Genomic DNA, 16,019 nt, shown 5'->3' on the forward strand with positions numbered 1-16,019 from the left:
TTAATTTTTTAATGGGAAACTAACTTGAACTATAAACTTTCACCTACAGCACAATAAAATTTAAAAAAATAAATATAAAGAGATTATATCCTTGGAAACCTGAAAGGGGCAGTCCTACCTTGTCCTATAGGATTACTCTGAGTCGGAATCCACTCGATGGCAGTGGCTTTGGTATTGAACAAAACACTGAAATGGGCAGTCACTGGATGGCGAATGGGAGGAGCTAAGCTGCCATTTTCCTTCCATCATGGCTGCAGAGCAACTGCGCTGACCCAGCGATGTTGGCATCCTAACAGGAGCTGTCCTCCAATCTTGATGGACCACGCCCCTAAACAAGCCCTGAATAAGAGCCCACCCCTACTCTGTTTCCTCTCCATATAAACCCCTGTGCCTGCCCGTCAAGGAGCCATCTTGGCAACGCAGGTCTTGGTGTACTCCTTTGCTTGGCCAACCAAATAAAGCTTTCTTCTTTTGCTTTCACCTGACTCTGTCTCACTGTTGTGCCCAGCAAACCTGGAGGACCTGTAACAACACTGTAGACAACAGACTCAGTAATAACCTTCAGTCATGCGTAATCTCTAGACCACATAACCTTACAAAGCATTATAACTCTCATTTTCCAGAGAGTGAAGCTCAGACTGCCAAAGTTATTCTACAAAGAGGTAGCATCACTGAGACTGGCATGGAGGCTTTTCTCACAATGCCCAGACCCTGGCTCTTTCCAGTACAACAAAGTGCTCCCAGATCCATGAAGGTCTTATACACATTCCACATGTTTAGTGTTCCCTGGTGACCCTGTACTCAGAGACACTTTAGAGCAGCACCAGCTACCATCCAATAAACGGCTGTAAGAACTAGGACCCAGGAGGCTCCTGGGTCATCTTTGCCCACAATCACATGCTTTGGGCATTTGCAAGTTCAAAGTGTGATGCCAAGTGCACTGATTGAGTTGTTGGCATTTCTGGCATCCTGTGGACTCTGTGTGTGTTACCAAAGAGGGCATCCCAGCTGCGAGCTGCAAGGCCCTGGCCACGGGAGACAGCATGCTTCAGGGGACGCAGTCGTCCCCTAATATAGACATGGCAGGCAGGTGCAGGGCACGCAGCTCCGATGTCAGCACCCTGATGTCACTTTGACAAACTGGAGCCCTCTTGTCTGGGGATTACCCTGGGGAAGCAAAATGTACTCTCCTGTCATTTAATACGCTGAGGAGTCTTTAACAAGATATTAGCAAACAATTAAGACTGACCTGAGGGCAAGGGAGTCCAGAGTTGCCATTTTGTTAACCTTTAGAAGGGAACAGGGTGACCCACAGGAGGTGCTGGCAATGGTGTTTGGGTGGGTTCGTGCTTGTGTGTGTACTTGAGTGTGAGTGGGTGTGTGTGACCTGGGAGGGATAATGGAAGGTGGACTGGAAAACCAGGAGGAACAAGAATGAGGGTAGGAGGCACAGGGACAGCGACCTAGTCTTACCTCTCTCTCTGCAGCACCACTGAGACTCTGAGAAAGGGCATTTCTTTGGCAGACATTCCCGGCTCAGCCCTACTCCAATTGGAGTGTGCTGCCACCTAGAGGAAGAGGACCGTTACAGAAGCGTTTTGGAGAAGGATTTTATTTCATAAACGTTTTTTCTGGCTCTGGGATGACATGGCAATAATTTGGAACAGCTTTCAAGTTGTTGTGGTCTCTAGGCTCAAAAGCAGACATCCTCCAAGCTTCCAGGGCAAACAGGGGTGGGAGCCGAGAGGTAGCTAATAGTCCCTGGTGCCTGAGGAAAGCTGCACAAGCTGAAGCCCCAAGCACACACTTCAGAAATGCCTTCTATCGAGTTATTTATCCCCAAATCGGAAGGCACCCACTCCCAACCCCTCTAACTCAAGGGTGTTTGCTCCGTGGGAGAAAGACATAGCACTCAGCTTCTGTGAAGATTTATAGCCTTGGAAACCCTATGGGGCAATTTTACTTTGTCCTACAGGGTCACTACAAGTCAGAACAGACTGCATGGCAACGTGTTTGGTTTTGATCTTTGTTAGAAATAGTTCGTTCAGCTTTTTTTTCTTATATACTACAATACATTTTAAGAAATCATTAAAACTACGCAGGTGTTATACCTTTAGAAAGGAACCCTAGTGGTACAAACGTTAAGTGCCCGGCTGCAAACCAAAAGGTTGGCAGTTCGAAACCACACGGTGGCTCCTTGAGAGAAAAACCTGGTGATCCGCTTCTGTAAGGATTACGCCAAGAAAACTCTACGGGACAGTTCACCTCAGTCACTGTGAGTCAAAATCAACTCAACAGCACCTAATAACAAGAACACACCTTTAGAAGAGCAGGATACAGAAGAAGTAAAGTGGGTGTTGTCACTGTTAGGTGCCATCCAGTAGGTTCGGACTCATAGCGACCCTGTGTACAACAGGATGAAACACTGCCCGGTCCTGCGCCATCCTCACAATCATCGTTATGCTTGAGCCCATTGTTGCAGCCACTGTGTCAATCCATCTCGTTGAGCATCTCCCTCTTTTTCGCTGACCCTCTACTTTACCAAGCATGATGTCCTTCTCTAGGGCCTGGTATCTCCTGATGACATGTCTAAAGTACATAAGACTAAGTCTCCCCATCATTGCTTCCAAGGAGCACTCTGGCTGTACGTCTTCCAAGATAGACTTGTTCATTCTTCTGGCAGTCTATTGTATATTCAATATTCCTTGCCAACGCCATAATTCAAAGTCATCAGCTCTTCTCCAGTCCTTCTTATTTATTGTCCAGCTTTTGCATGCATATGAAGCAAATTGAAAATATCATGCCTTGGGTCAGGTGCACCTTAGTCCTCAAAGTGACAGCTTTGCTTTTCAGCACTTCAAAGAGGCTTTTTGCAGCAGATTTGCCCAGTGCAACATGTCTTTTGATTTCTTGACTCTTGCTTCCATGGGTGTTGATTGTGTTAGTGATGAGTGGGCTTACTTCCCGCAAGTAAGTCCCTCTCAATCATAAAATCATTCCCTGCTCCTAAGCTAAATCCTGCATGCAGTAACTTAACTCTTTTTCACCTTATTCTCTCTTCCACAGACGTGATTGCCTGGTCCCACCTTTGTTCTCCACAGAGGGTAAACCCTTCATACACATGAAGAAGGCTATGAAGTCAATCCCAGGACTTCTTTTTTGCAAGCAAAATCAACCTTGGTTCCACGTCTTCTGCTTGGTCTTATTTCCCTACTCTCTCACCACTTGGGCATCCTGAATGTTTCCCATCCCTAAGCATTTAGCTCTGACCCTTAGGTAGGGTCTCCTGATGTACTAAACCAAGCAAACAAGGCAAGAACCACACACACAAAAAAAAGGCCGTAGAGTTGATTTCAACTCATAGTGACCCTATAGGACAGAGTAGAACTGCTCTGTAGGGTTTCCAAGGAATGGCTGGTGGACTCAACTTTTAATTAGCAGCCAAGCTGTTAACCGCAGTGCCGCTAGGGCTCCGACTAAAACCAAGCAAACAACCGCAGGGAAAGAAAATGCCACAAGGTGTTCTGGGCTCTTCCAGGGATGGGGGAAGTAAGGTGAGAAACAGGACACTTGTCTATGTTTCTTTGGACATCTTTCTTTGGGATGACCCCCAAAGGGAAAGTAGAAGTTACCTTAAAGGCATTGATAAAAACAAAGCGTTAGAAAATAACCAATAAAAACAGTCAAAGTCAGTTCTCTGTACACCCTTTTCCAAGTTATAAGCTAAGACTATAACATCTAATGTTTCCATGTTAGCAAACTAAGAGCGTAAGACTTGGATATGGGGCCAGAATAATGGTGGATCCAGTGCAATAGTCTGTTCTATCTCCACTCGCTCTCTCGTCATCCCCTTAACTGTCATCAGAGGAGCATGAGCACGTTGTTCTCCTTCCCGAACTTGTGATGTCTCCCTGAATTCCAAAGCTTTAGGCCCTCACAGGTTGTATTAGTCATCGATTGCTTTGTAACAATTTACTGCACAACCCAGTGGCTTCAAACAACAAACATTTATTATCTCCCAGGCTCTGTGGGTCAGGAATTTGAAACCAGCTCTACTGGGTGGGTCCAGCTCAGGACGTCTCAAGGTTGCAGTCAAGATGTCAGCCAGAGCTCCAGTCAAGAGCTGGGCTGGGGCTGGAGGATCCACTTCTTTGGTCATTCACATGGCTGTTGGCAAGAACCGTCAGCTCCTCAACACATGGGTTGGTCCACAGGGCTGCTTAAGCTTCTGCGTGACATGGCATCTGGTTTCCTCCAGAGTGAGTGCTCCGAGAGGGAGAGCAGAGGAAGCCACGATGCCTTTTTATGGCCTAGTCTCTGAAATCACATACTGTCTCTTCTGCCTTATTCTAGTCATTAAAAATGAGTCACTAAGTCCAACCTACACTCAAGGGAAGAGGGTTAAACTCCACCTCTTGAAAGGAGGAATTTCAAAGAGTCTGTGGACATTTTTGAAACCACCAAATAGGCTAACCCAGGCTATACAGATGTCTCCAGCTTTATGAAAGTTCACTTTATACCACTTCGCTTTTATGAAAGACCTATCTTAATACCCGATTTTCCTAACTGAGAGAAATCCGAAGAGGATTTTCTCTTTTATGAAAAAAGGCAAAAAGGGGACATAGCGTTCAGTGTTTGTTTTGCAGCAAGCCCCCAAGCACCTAGAGTGGCATTGCCAAGGTCCTTCCCCAGGAACTACACTGGGCATCTTAGCATCAAGCCGCCATAGCTTGGAAATGTGTCTATGAAATTGCACTGTACATACATTATTTCCACTTTATATAAGCTATGTGTTTATATCATTCCTGCTTTCACTATGTGTTAGCGTTGTTTTAGGCTTTATGTGTTTTTCTGTATGATTTGGTAGGGTTTTTGGGGGGTCCGGGGGTCTCAAGAATTTTCCCACATAAGTTAATGGTAAATGCCTCTTTATTTTACACTACTTGGCTTACAAAAGCTTTCATAGGAACACTCTGCTTTCTGACTGCGGGGGAACCTGTATTCCCAATCTCTTCTCCAGTGCCCCTCATGCCTACTCTTTGCTTTTTACCTAAGGGCTCACACCAGAATCACCTAGGGAATTTTTTCAAATGTACATGCCCAGGATCCGCCAGTTAGGATTTCCAGAGGACAGGTCCTGGCAGGTGTATTTGGCCAAAGTACCCCGTGTAATTCTGATGCACTCTCTGACCTTGAACTCTGTTCTAGAGCCACACTAATGTGTTCACCACTCCCCCAAATGTGTTGTGGCATCTCTGTGGATTTCTCTGACAACTTTCTTTTTTGGAGTGCCCTTTGTCCTTGTCTAGCAGGGAATATGCCACTCAGCCTCATCTAGTTTAAATGCCACATTTCGTGTGACTCCTTCTCAAAGTCTTCTCCTGACAAAATGAATTTCTCCCTTATCAGTGTTCCCAAACCCATCCAGGCACACCTCCAACGGGCCCATATCATGTCATGAAAAAATCATCAGGCATGTGCTTTTCTCTCCAGCTAGACTGGGAGTTCCTCAAGGAAGACGCTGTGCCATGTTTATACTTGCAGCCCCAGCATCTTTCACTTGGTGGGTAAATAAATGACCAAAAAAAACACTGACATGAAGCCAATTCCAGCTTGTAGTGACCCAATAGGACAGAACAGAACTGCCTAATAGGGTTTCCAAGGAGCGGCTGGAGGATTTGAACTGCAGACCTTTTGGTTAGCAGCCAAGCTCTTGACCACTGTGCCACCAGGGCTCCAAATAAATGACTAAAGGAATAATAAAGGCTCCATCTCTGAAAGCATCCTTAGAGATGTTTGCAGAAAAGGCATTCGTCCTTCCTAAATGTTAGTTATATCCTTTAAACAAATTCAACTTCCTGTAATGACCTGCTTATACAAAGATTTTCATTTTGCTGTGCACAGGGTCACTGTGAGTCAGAACCAACTTGACGTAGCCTAACAACAACAACAAATAAAGGTTCTCTATAAACCTTCCTTGAATTAGTTTATTGCAATTCAAGGTGTTTCCTCTGTGGTCTTTACATGTGCTATTCTGATTTCCCTTGGAATCATGGCCCTTTTTTCCCTTCCAGCCTGATTCACATCTGCAAGGTGTGTGTGGGCCATGCTCAGCTCATTGCTGCAACCCTTCTTGACTATACTCGGGTCTTGAGTCTCTGAAGCCTTATTGAGCTATCTACCTCTCCTCAAATGACTTTATTCTTCTAATGTCCAGTCTTACATTGCTCACTGGTTGTTTTACGTACTTCATCTCCTCTCCCAACGATTCCATGAATTCCTGAGAGCAGGGCTACATCTTCTATCCGTTTTCCTTCCTTGCAATAGTATTGGTTTGATACTAAATGTTCAGCAATTGTGGTGAATCGATTGACGTGTATAGTAGGTTCAACTCTTTGAGGAACACGTTCTACCTGCTGCGTAAAGAGATAACTCAACTTCACAATGTATCCTCCACTTTTAAAGAAAAATATAAATGCAGGCTGTCGTAATACAAGTGCACCGTCCAGGTTGTGGGAAATAATAGTTCCACTATATTCTGAACTTATCAGACCACATCCAGAGTAAGGAGTTGAGCTATGGATGCTATCAGGAATGGTCAAAGAACCTGAGCTATTTCAGGTTGTGGCCCACATTTCTCTTTAAGACAGACTACATGTTTTTATGGAGTCCTTGAGTGATACAAATAGTTAACTTGTTTGTCTGCTATCCAAAAGGTTCGAGGTTCAAATTCACCCAAAATTGCCTTGGAAGAAAGACCTGATGAGCTACTTTTGAAAAATCAGCTATTGAAAACCCTATGGACAACTTACACTCGACGCTTGTGGGGTCCCCATGAGTCAGAATGGCAGTTGGTTCTGGTTTACATATTTTTATATAGATTATCTCATTCAATCCTACCACACTATCAGGACTATTCGTTTGTTAAGGGATAAATAGAGGCCTAGGCAGGTTAAATGAGTTGCTAAGGTCATAATCATACTCTTTCCTCTCATTTACTCCACAGACCCTCGCCACATGGCCTGAAGAAGAGAAGACTAAAGGAAGACATTGTAGGTGTCTACAAATCATGGTGGGTGATGAAGACTAGATGTGTCCTGGGGAGACCTGGTGGTCCAATGGTTAAGCACTGGGCAGCTAACCGAAAGGTTGGAGGCTCCATGGGAGAAAGAAGTGACGGTCTGCTTCAGCAAAGGTTTACAGCCTTGGAAACCCTATGAGGCAGCTCTACTACGTCGTGTGGGGGGGGGGGGTGGTATGAGTCAGAGTCAACTCTGCGCCAACAGGTTTGGCTTTTTTTTTTTTTTTCAGTTTGGGTGTGTTCTGTGTCCCATGGGACATAACCACTACCAAAAAGGTACAGGAAGGGCCAAGGCTGTCAAGAAAAAGAAAAACATTCTAAAAATTTAATTTGATCAGTGATAGACTGGACTTCCTCTCACAGAATGGAGTTATCTGGAAATTTCAGTATTTCAGCAGATACTGGTTTCATACGACCTGTCAGCGGAGCTACAGATGCAACATGGAAAAAGCAACTGCATCTGATAAAAAAAATTCAAATTTGTGAAAATGGCAGAGTACCTCAAATTCCAGGAAGTTGCACTCTGAACAATTGAAATATTTTCTTCTATAACATGACTTTGTAATTCGTACAAGCACAAACTTACCTACATACGACGTATCTGCTAGCATAAATATATTTATCCGCACAAACACACACATATTTGTAACAAGTTAGGTCGACTGTTTTCCATTAGCATTTATTTTCTGTTCAGTCTTTTATTTTGTGTTGTGTTAGCAGAAAAGAAGGAGCAGACACCAAAGATTTAAAAATATATATATTTGGAAAAGTTTTTAAGGATAAACTTCTATTGATTTCATTTTTATTTATGTGGTTCTGTGCCATGATTTGATATTTTATCAGCTGAAAACGTGGTTCCTTGTGGGGCATAGCTTAAGAGCTCTTGGCTAAAAGATCCTTTTAGGTGTCTTCCAGCACGTAAACTCAAGATTGGTTTGATCAACAATTATCCCTTTCCAACTTACAAAGCAAATATGACCACTGCCCACGTATGGATAAAAGTCTCCTCCCGAAAAGCTGAGAACGAATTCTTTCTTCACTGGTTACAAGTAACTGATGCACATCTTTGTGGGTACTTATTTTTATAGACTACTAAGGGCGAGACTCCATCTCATGTACTTTAGACATGTTATCAGGAGGAACCGGACCCTGGAAATGGGCATCATGCTTGGTAAAGTAGAGGGTGAGAGAAAGAGAGGAAGACCCTCAATGAGATGGATTGACACAGAGCTGCAACAACAGACTCAAGCATAGCAGTGATTGTCAGGGTGGCACAAGACCAGGCAGTGTTACTGTCTGTTGCACACAGAGTTGCTTTGAGTTGGAACTGACTGGATGGCACCTAACAACAAGGGCAAATTACTAGTAATCTAAGGAAAGATCATTAAAAGCTATTTCAATGGAAATTTATAAATTGAAATTATCACATTGCCAGAGTTTACCAAAGATGCTACTTCAGCATTTAACTGAAATTTCCGGCTGCCATGTCATGCTTGACAATGTTTTAGAGTTCAGGCAAATGGGTAGGATTTCTGTCATTTTTTTTGAAAGGATGACCTGTTGTGAGTGGCTCAATTGCAGCTATTTCTGCTTTTAATGAGAACGTTTCACTTATAAGTCTATTCGAGGGGCATTTTTTTAACTTTACAGTGGCTAGGGATGCAAATTTTGACTGATTTTTTTGCATATAATTTTCAATCTGGATGTTAAGAACTCATTTCTTTACAGTTCAGATATGATGCACCTACAGTCCTCGTTACTAAAGTAGTTGAATACTTCATCACTTTCCCACCAAAAAAAAAAAACCCCAAAAAACAGAAAGCAAATACATTGTTATATCCCTGAAATATTTCTTTTTCCTGTAAAACGGAGATGTTTGATTAGGTGGACTGTCTTAAACTTTTTGAGAATCACTATTCTGGAGATGGAGCCCTGGGGATGCAGTGGTTAAGAGCTACAGCGAGCTATGGCTACTAATCAAAAGGTCCGCAGTTTGAATCCACCAGCCACTCCTTGGAAACCTTATGGGCAGTTCTACTCTCTCCTGTAGGGTCGCTATGAGTCAGAATCAACTCGATGGCAACAGGTTTATTCTAGGGATAGGAGTCTCTGGTGGTGCTAACAGTAAACCCTTAATTACTAACAGAAAAGTTGCTGGTTTGAACACACCCAGAGGTACCTCGGAAGAAAGCCCTAGTTATCTGCTTCCAAAAGGTCATAGCTTTCTGAAGACTGTGGAGAAAAAAAAAAAAACCCTACGGAGCACAGTTCTACTCTACATATACGGGGTCACCATGAGTCGGAATCAATTGGACGGAAGCTGGAAAAATTATAGGGATATATGCAACTTCTCCTTCACCAATACATTAGTGTGTTCTTGTTTTCCATGATTTTGTGGACTTAGGCAAGTTTTATTTTGTTGATTCTCATTATTCCAGCCCCAACATTGTAATACACAATTTGCATGTCACACCATGGCCCAACAACGGTGGTGAGGGTCCCTGACTGTAGGGACAGTATCAGTTTGCCTGGTCCATTGGTCTATTACAATACAAAGATGTGTAATAGAAGAAATTGGAAGCTGATCTCAGTTACGGTGCCATTTCACGACTGACTCTGCCTCGTCACCCGGTCATCACAGTCCTTGTTTCTCTTTTGCTCATTCCTAGTAATCCTTGCAAAAGGCTAAAACAGAACAAATTTTAATGAGATTTGTACCGCTAAATATCTGTGCTTGGAGCAGTTCTAAATATTTATTGAACAAATGAGTATATGAAGTGTTTTATATTTTAATATAATCTTAAGAATGAATGCTGTTACATGATGTCATGACAGAGTAGAGCTGTCCCATAGGGTTTTCTAGGCTGTAATCTTTATGGGAGCAGATTGTCAGGTCTTTTCTCCCTAGGAGCTGCTGATAGATTTGAACCACTGACCTCTCAGTTAGCAGCCAAGTGCTTAACCATTGTGCCACTCTAGAAAATGAAAGCACTCTAGGAAAACGAGGGTACACTATAAAATAATGAATAATTGTTTCACCATTTTAGAACTGACCGACCCCTGCTAAATTCATATCACCTGTATGTAAAGTTTGCTCAGGTGCAGAGACCGCTCACCTCAGGCTCTCAGCAATACCACCTGACACTCCATGGTGATGGCTGGCACCGTAGTATTGGTCTGTTCTCTGTCGTTGCCCAGAGAAACAAGCCAGGTCCATGGGCACTGTGGCAGGTAGAATAATGGCCTTCCACAGAGAGCCACACCCTAGTCCCTAGAACCTGTGAATATGTTAGGTTGCCTCGTAAAGAGCAATTAAGGCCACTGATGGAACTAAGACTTCTAAGCAGTTAACTTTAAAACAGGGGGATTATCCTGGATTATCCAGATGAGTCCCACATAATCACTAAGATCTTTAAAAGTGAAAGAGGGAGGCAGAAGAAGAGAATCAGAGGAACACGTGACTACAGAGACAGGGCCAGAGTGACGCGGTGTGAGGAGGTGAAATAAGTGTCATTGTTAGCTTCGAAGATGAAAGAAGAAGGCCCCAAGTCACAGAATGCCAGTGGCCTCGAAAACAAAATAACCAGCTGCCTTTGAGTCGATCTGGAATCGTGGCGACCCCGTGTGTTGCAGAGTAGAACTGCTCCATCGGATTTTCCTCGCTGTAACCTTTCTAGAAACAGATCACCAGGGCATTCTTCTGTGGACCCGCCGCGTGGGTTCAAACCACCAACCTGTAGTCTGGCAACTGATCGCAAAGCGCTTACATCATCCAAAGACCTTCAGGCCTCCAAAAAGGGGCCCAGCCTGACCTACACATTGATTTTAGCCCCACAAGAACTATAAGATGATAAATGTGTGTTGCTTAAGACCCTAAGTTTCTGGTAATGCCTTACAACAGCAATAAGAAACTAATACATGCATTACATACGGGTAATGCTTTTCTGAGGTCCTTGATAGACAGAAGAATCGCAAGACAGAGAGGAAAACACATGGAAATATAGAGCATGACTTTGCCAGGACTATCAAAATTTTCTAAATAAAGAAAAGTTGGTGTGCACTGAATTAATTCCTTTTGTCTCCTTGTTTTCCTATTTCTGCTCCTCTGGCTAGTGAATGGGAAACCCTGGTGGCATAGTGGTTAAGTGCTATGGCTGCTAACCAAGAGGTCGGCAGTTCAAATCTGCCAAGTGCTGCTTGGAAACTCTACGGAGCAGTTCTACTCTGTCCTATAGGGTCGCTATGAGTTGGAATCGATGCGACGGCACTGGTTTTGGTTTTTTGGTTTGGCTAATGAATGAGGGGTCTTGCTGGTGCAGTGGTTAAAGCAACTAACTGCTAATGGAAAGACAGGTAGTTCAAAGCCACCAGCTGCTCCCCGGGAGAAAGATGTGGCAGTCTATTTCCATAAAGATTTATTTATGACCTTGAGAACACTATAGGGTGGCTCTACTCTGTCCTATAGGGCCGCTCTGAGTCAGAATCGACTGGACATCCCTGAGTTTGGTTTTGGTTTGGCTAGTGAAGACCATCCATGTGTGTGTATTCACTCAATTAGTAAATATTTATTTAGAGCATTCTATTTATGTAAACTAAGCTACAGACAAAGGAAAAAAAAATAAGATTGGCCCCATTGTCAAGAAGTTCATGCTACACTCAAGGAGAAAAATTGGGGTTAAGCTTGAGGGAGCAGGAGAGATGTGGGATGCAGACCCCAAATTCACATTAAAAGACCAGACTTAATGGTCTGACTGAGACTAGAAGGACCCCGGTAGTCATGGCCCCCAGACCTTCTGTTGGCCCAGGTCAGGAACCATTCCCAAAGCCAACTCTTCGGACATGGATTGGACTGGGCAATGGGTTGGAGAGGGATGCTGGTGAGGAGTGAGCTTCTTGGATCAGGTGGACACTTGAGGCTTTGTTAGCATCTCCTGTCTGGAGGGGAGATGAGAGGGTAAAGGGGGTTAGAAGCCAGTGAAATGGACACAAAAAGAGAAAGTGAGCTGTCTCATTGGGGGGAGAGTAATTGGGAGTGTGCAGCAAGGTGTATATAAGTTTTTGTGTGAGAGACTGACTTGATTTGTAAACTTTCACTTAAAGCACAATAAAAATTATTAAAAAAAAAAAATTGGGGGGTAAGCACTGCCCTGTTAATTGAAATGTTGGTGGTTCAAATGCACCCAGAGGCTCTGTCAGAGAAAGACCAGGTGATCTGCTCCCATTACGACTACGGTGGCCAGGAATACCCCCTGGAGCTGTTCCACTCAGTCACATAGGGCCACTGGGAGTCAAAATCGACTTAAGAGCACCCAACAACAGCAAAGTGAGTATCACAGGCTGATGTGATTGGTGCTTTAGCAGTGATGAGTGAAGTGCCATAGGAAGTGAACTGAAAAGAAAGGCTGAGTGGGAAAGAGGGTACTTCGCAGAGGAGATAATGTGTGAATTCAGTTTGACAGATGAATGAGGGTTCCCCAGGTGGGTAGAGAGAACAAGGTGGGTACGTTCATAGGAGCACTATTCACAATAGCCAAAAGGTGGAAAAAACCCAAATGGCCATCAGCAGATGAATGGATAAACAAACTATGGTATATATGTATATATAGAAGCCCTGGTGGCACAGTGGTTAAAAACTACTAACGAAAAGGTTGGCTGTTCAAACCTGCCAGCTGCTCTGCAGGAGAAAGATGTGGCAGTCTGCTTCTGTAAAGATTTACAACCTTGGAAACCTTATGGGGCGTTTCTACTCTATCGTATAGCGTCGCTAAGAGTCAGAATCGACTCCACGGCAGTGGGTTTGGTTTGGGTTTGATGTATATATACATAAACCAAAAAACCAAACCCGTTGCCATCGAGTTGATCCAGACTCATAGTGACCCTATAGGACAGAGTAGAGCTGCCCCATATGGCTTCCAAGGAGCACCTGAGGGATTCCAACCGCTGACCGTTTGGTTAGCAGCCGTAGCACTTAACCGTTATGCCACCAGGGTTTCCGTATATATACATAGATAAGACGGCACTGGGTGGGTATATATATACACACACACACAGCAGCAGCAATAGGAAACTAATACACGCATTATACATGGTTAACGTTTCTCCAAGGTTCATTCACACACTGTAATATGCTATTAAAAAAAAAAAGTTGTCGTTGAGTCTATTCCAACTCACAGCTGGTGGATTTGAAATGCCTACATTTTAGTTAGCGCAAAGCTCTTAACCACTGTGCCACCAGGGCTCCAAATTATGCTATACTATATATGTATACACACACACACACAAGGGAATACTATTCGGCCATTAAAAGTAATGAAGTGCCCATACATTCTAACAACATGGATGAGCCTTGAAAATATTATGCTAAATGGAAGAAGACAGTCACAAAATACCACGTATTGTATGACTTCATTTGTATGAAATATCCAGAATAGATAAATCCATAGAAATGGAAAGTGGGTTGGCAGTTGCCGGGAGCTGAGCTAGTGGAAGAGGAAACAGGAAGGGACTGCTTCATAGGTATAAACTCTTATTTTAGGGTGATGACATGTTTTGAAACTAGTTAGGGGTGGTGGTTACACAACTTTGTAAGTGTACTAAATGTCACCGGACAGTTCACTTTAAAATGGTTAATCTTATGTTATATGAATTTCACCTCAATAAAAAAAAAAAAAAAAAAGATAATAAAAAGAAGAAGAAGAAAGACCCAGAGGCATGAAAAGACATGCTGGTTGTGCTCAGGATATTGCAACATCAGGTCTGGTTGGGGTTCAGATGTGAGCGGTTGTTTCAGTTACTTCCACACTGTTCCTTGTCTGTTTTAGGCTGGGTTCTCTAGAGAAGCGAAACCAGTAAATTATATAAACGTATAGAGAGATTTATATCAAGGAAATGGCTGATGTGGTTGTAGGGGATGGAACTTCCCAACTCCACAGGTTGTAGGGGATGGAACTTCCCAACTCCACGGGTCAGGATAGAGGCTTCTCCTGATTCACATAGCCCCGGGGGCTGGTGAACCCAAGGTCAGCAGATCAGAGAGCAGGGCTCTTTCTTGCTCACAGCCTTCAAAGACTGATGAATCCCAAGATAGGCAGACAAGACTGAATGTAAGCTACTAGCTCAAGTCCCAAGAACCAGAGATCAGACCAACAGGAGCCAGCTGCAGGATCCAGTGCCAGCAAAAAGTCTTCAAACCTTGCCAGAATGTTCGCTTACATGCAGTGCAGGCCACACACCCAAGTAAACTCCCTTTCAACTGATTGGCTACTTACAGTAGATCCCATGGAGGAGGAGATCAAATCTCAATAGGAAAGTGATCACAACAGCAAACGGCGGCTAAAACACTGAGAATCATGTCCCAGCCAAGTGGACGCACAATCTTAACCATCATGCTGCCCTTTTAGGAAAATTCCTGTTTGGTACCTAACACTCTTCAGTAGAGCTTTGAACACCCCGAGAGATTCAATGTCTAAACATCCCCGAAAGTTCATTTCATTTTGTAGTGGGCTTTTCCTTCCGTTCACCCCTAGCCCCAGGATATACTTCTTTATTTCCTAAATAATTCTTCAGGGGAAGGATGGTAAGGAGTTTTCTTTTTGTGGGGTAAGCAGAATGGTTGAGCAGGGTCAGTTAGAGAAAGGGGAAATTTTTAAGAGATAAAATTATTTTTTGTGGACATAATTGAATAGTCATTTTTATGAGAATTACCCTAAATTATTTTGAATATTATGCTGATATGACATCTCCACCTAGGGTCATTACTAGACAATTTCAGGGTTCTAGGCAAATGACACTGGTATTTTTCTACCCCACCCTCAAATGTGTTTACAGTGGAACCTGGCTGGAAGAAAAAGCCCTTACAAGGATCCGGGTAAGTCCATACAGAAAACCAAACCCACTGCCATCAAGTCAATTCCAAGGACAGAGTAGAACTGCTCCATAGGGTCACCAAGGCTGTAAATCTTTATGAAAGCAGGTTGCCAAGTCTTTTCTCCCACAGAGAGGCTGGTGGGTTCAAACCACAGGCCTTTAGGATAGCAGCTGCGTGCTTTAACTACTGTACTGCCAGGCTCCCTGGTAAGTTCATAACAAACAGTAATGAAAAAGAAAGTGAAGGTGTCCTTGCCATATTGCACCCTATGAAGAACTGGGAGAGTAGAAGGAAGGACCTCAGGACTGTCTTAGCATTCATGATTGCCTCATATCTGGATACCTCCTTGGCACCCATCTGCAATAGCATAAAAAAAAAACTAGGTCTCCCCAAAAATGGTACTTGAGAAAATCATACAATTTGTCATACACTAGAGTCAACATTTGCTCCTCCATTAAAACTATATTTTTCCCCAAGATTGATAACACATGCAGTCATCCCCTCATTACAGCATTGCTGTTAAAAGGGAAGTGCAACACGCAGAGAGCCTTGGTATCAACATGTGTGAGAACCCCATATCTACCACCAAATAACTGTGCCATCAGGGTATGGGCCTTCATCTGCTTGAGCTTCCAATCTAACCTCTGTGAAAAGGACAGAAATGGATGCCTCACGGGCTACTGGCAGAAGTCAATAAGAGAGTAATGGTTGCCCTTGTCAAGTACCTACTATGTGGCGAGGAACCCTGATGGCGCAGTGGTTAAGCACTCGGCTGCTAACAAAAAGGTGAGCTGTTCAAACCCACCAGCTCACCAGCCACTCCATGGGAGAAAGATGTGGCAGTTTGCTTCTGTAAAGATTTACAGCCTCGGAAATCCCATAGGACAGCTCTGCTCTGTCCTATAGGGTCACTATGACTGAGTGGGAATTGGCAGCAATGAGGTTACTATGTGGTAGGTGCTTGCCATTTATTGCCTTCTGTCCTTGATGAAGCCACTGAAGCTTATCAAAGTGGTTAAATAACGTACATTTCTTAAATGTTGAAGTGGATTAAAGGTAGTGGTGTTCTAG

This window comes from Elephas maximus, chromosome 23 (genome assembly GCF_024166365.1).
Source record: "Elephas maximus indicus isolate mEleMax1 chromosome 23, mEleMax1 primary haplotype, whole genome shotgun sequence".
Taxonomy (NCBI): Eukaryota; Metazoa; Chordata; class Mammalia; order Proboscidea; family Elephantidae; genus Elephas; species Elephas maximus.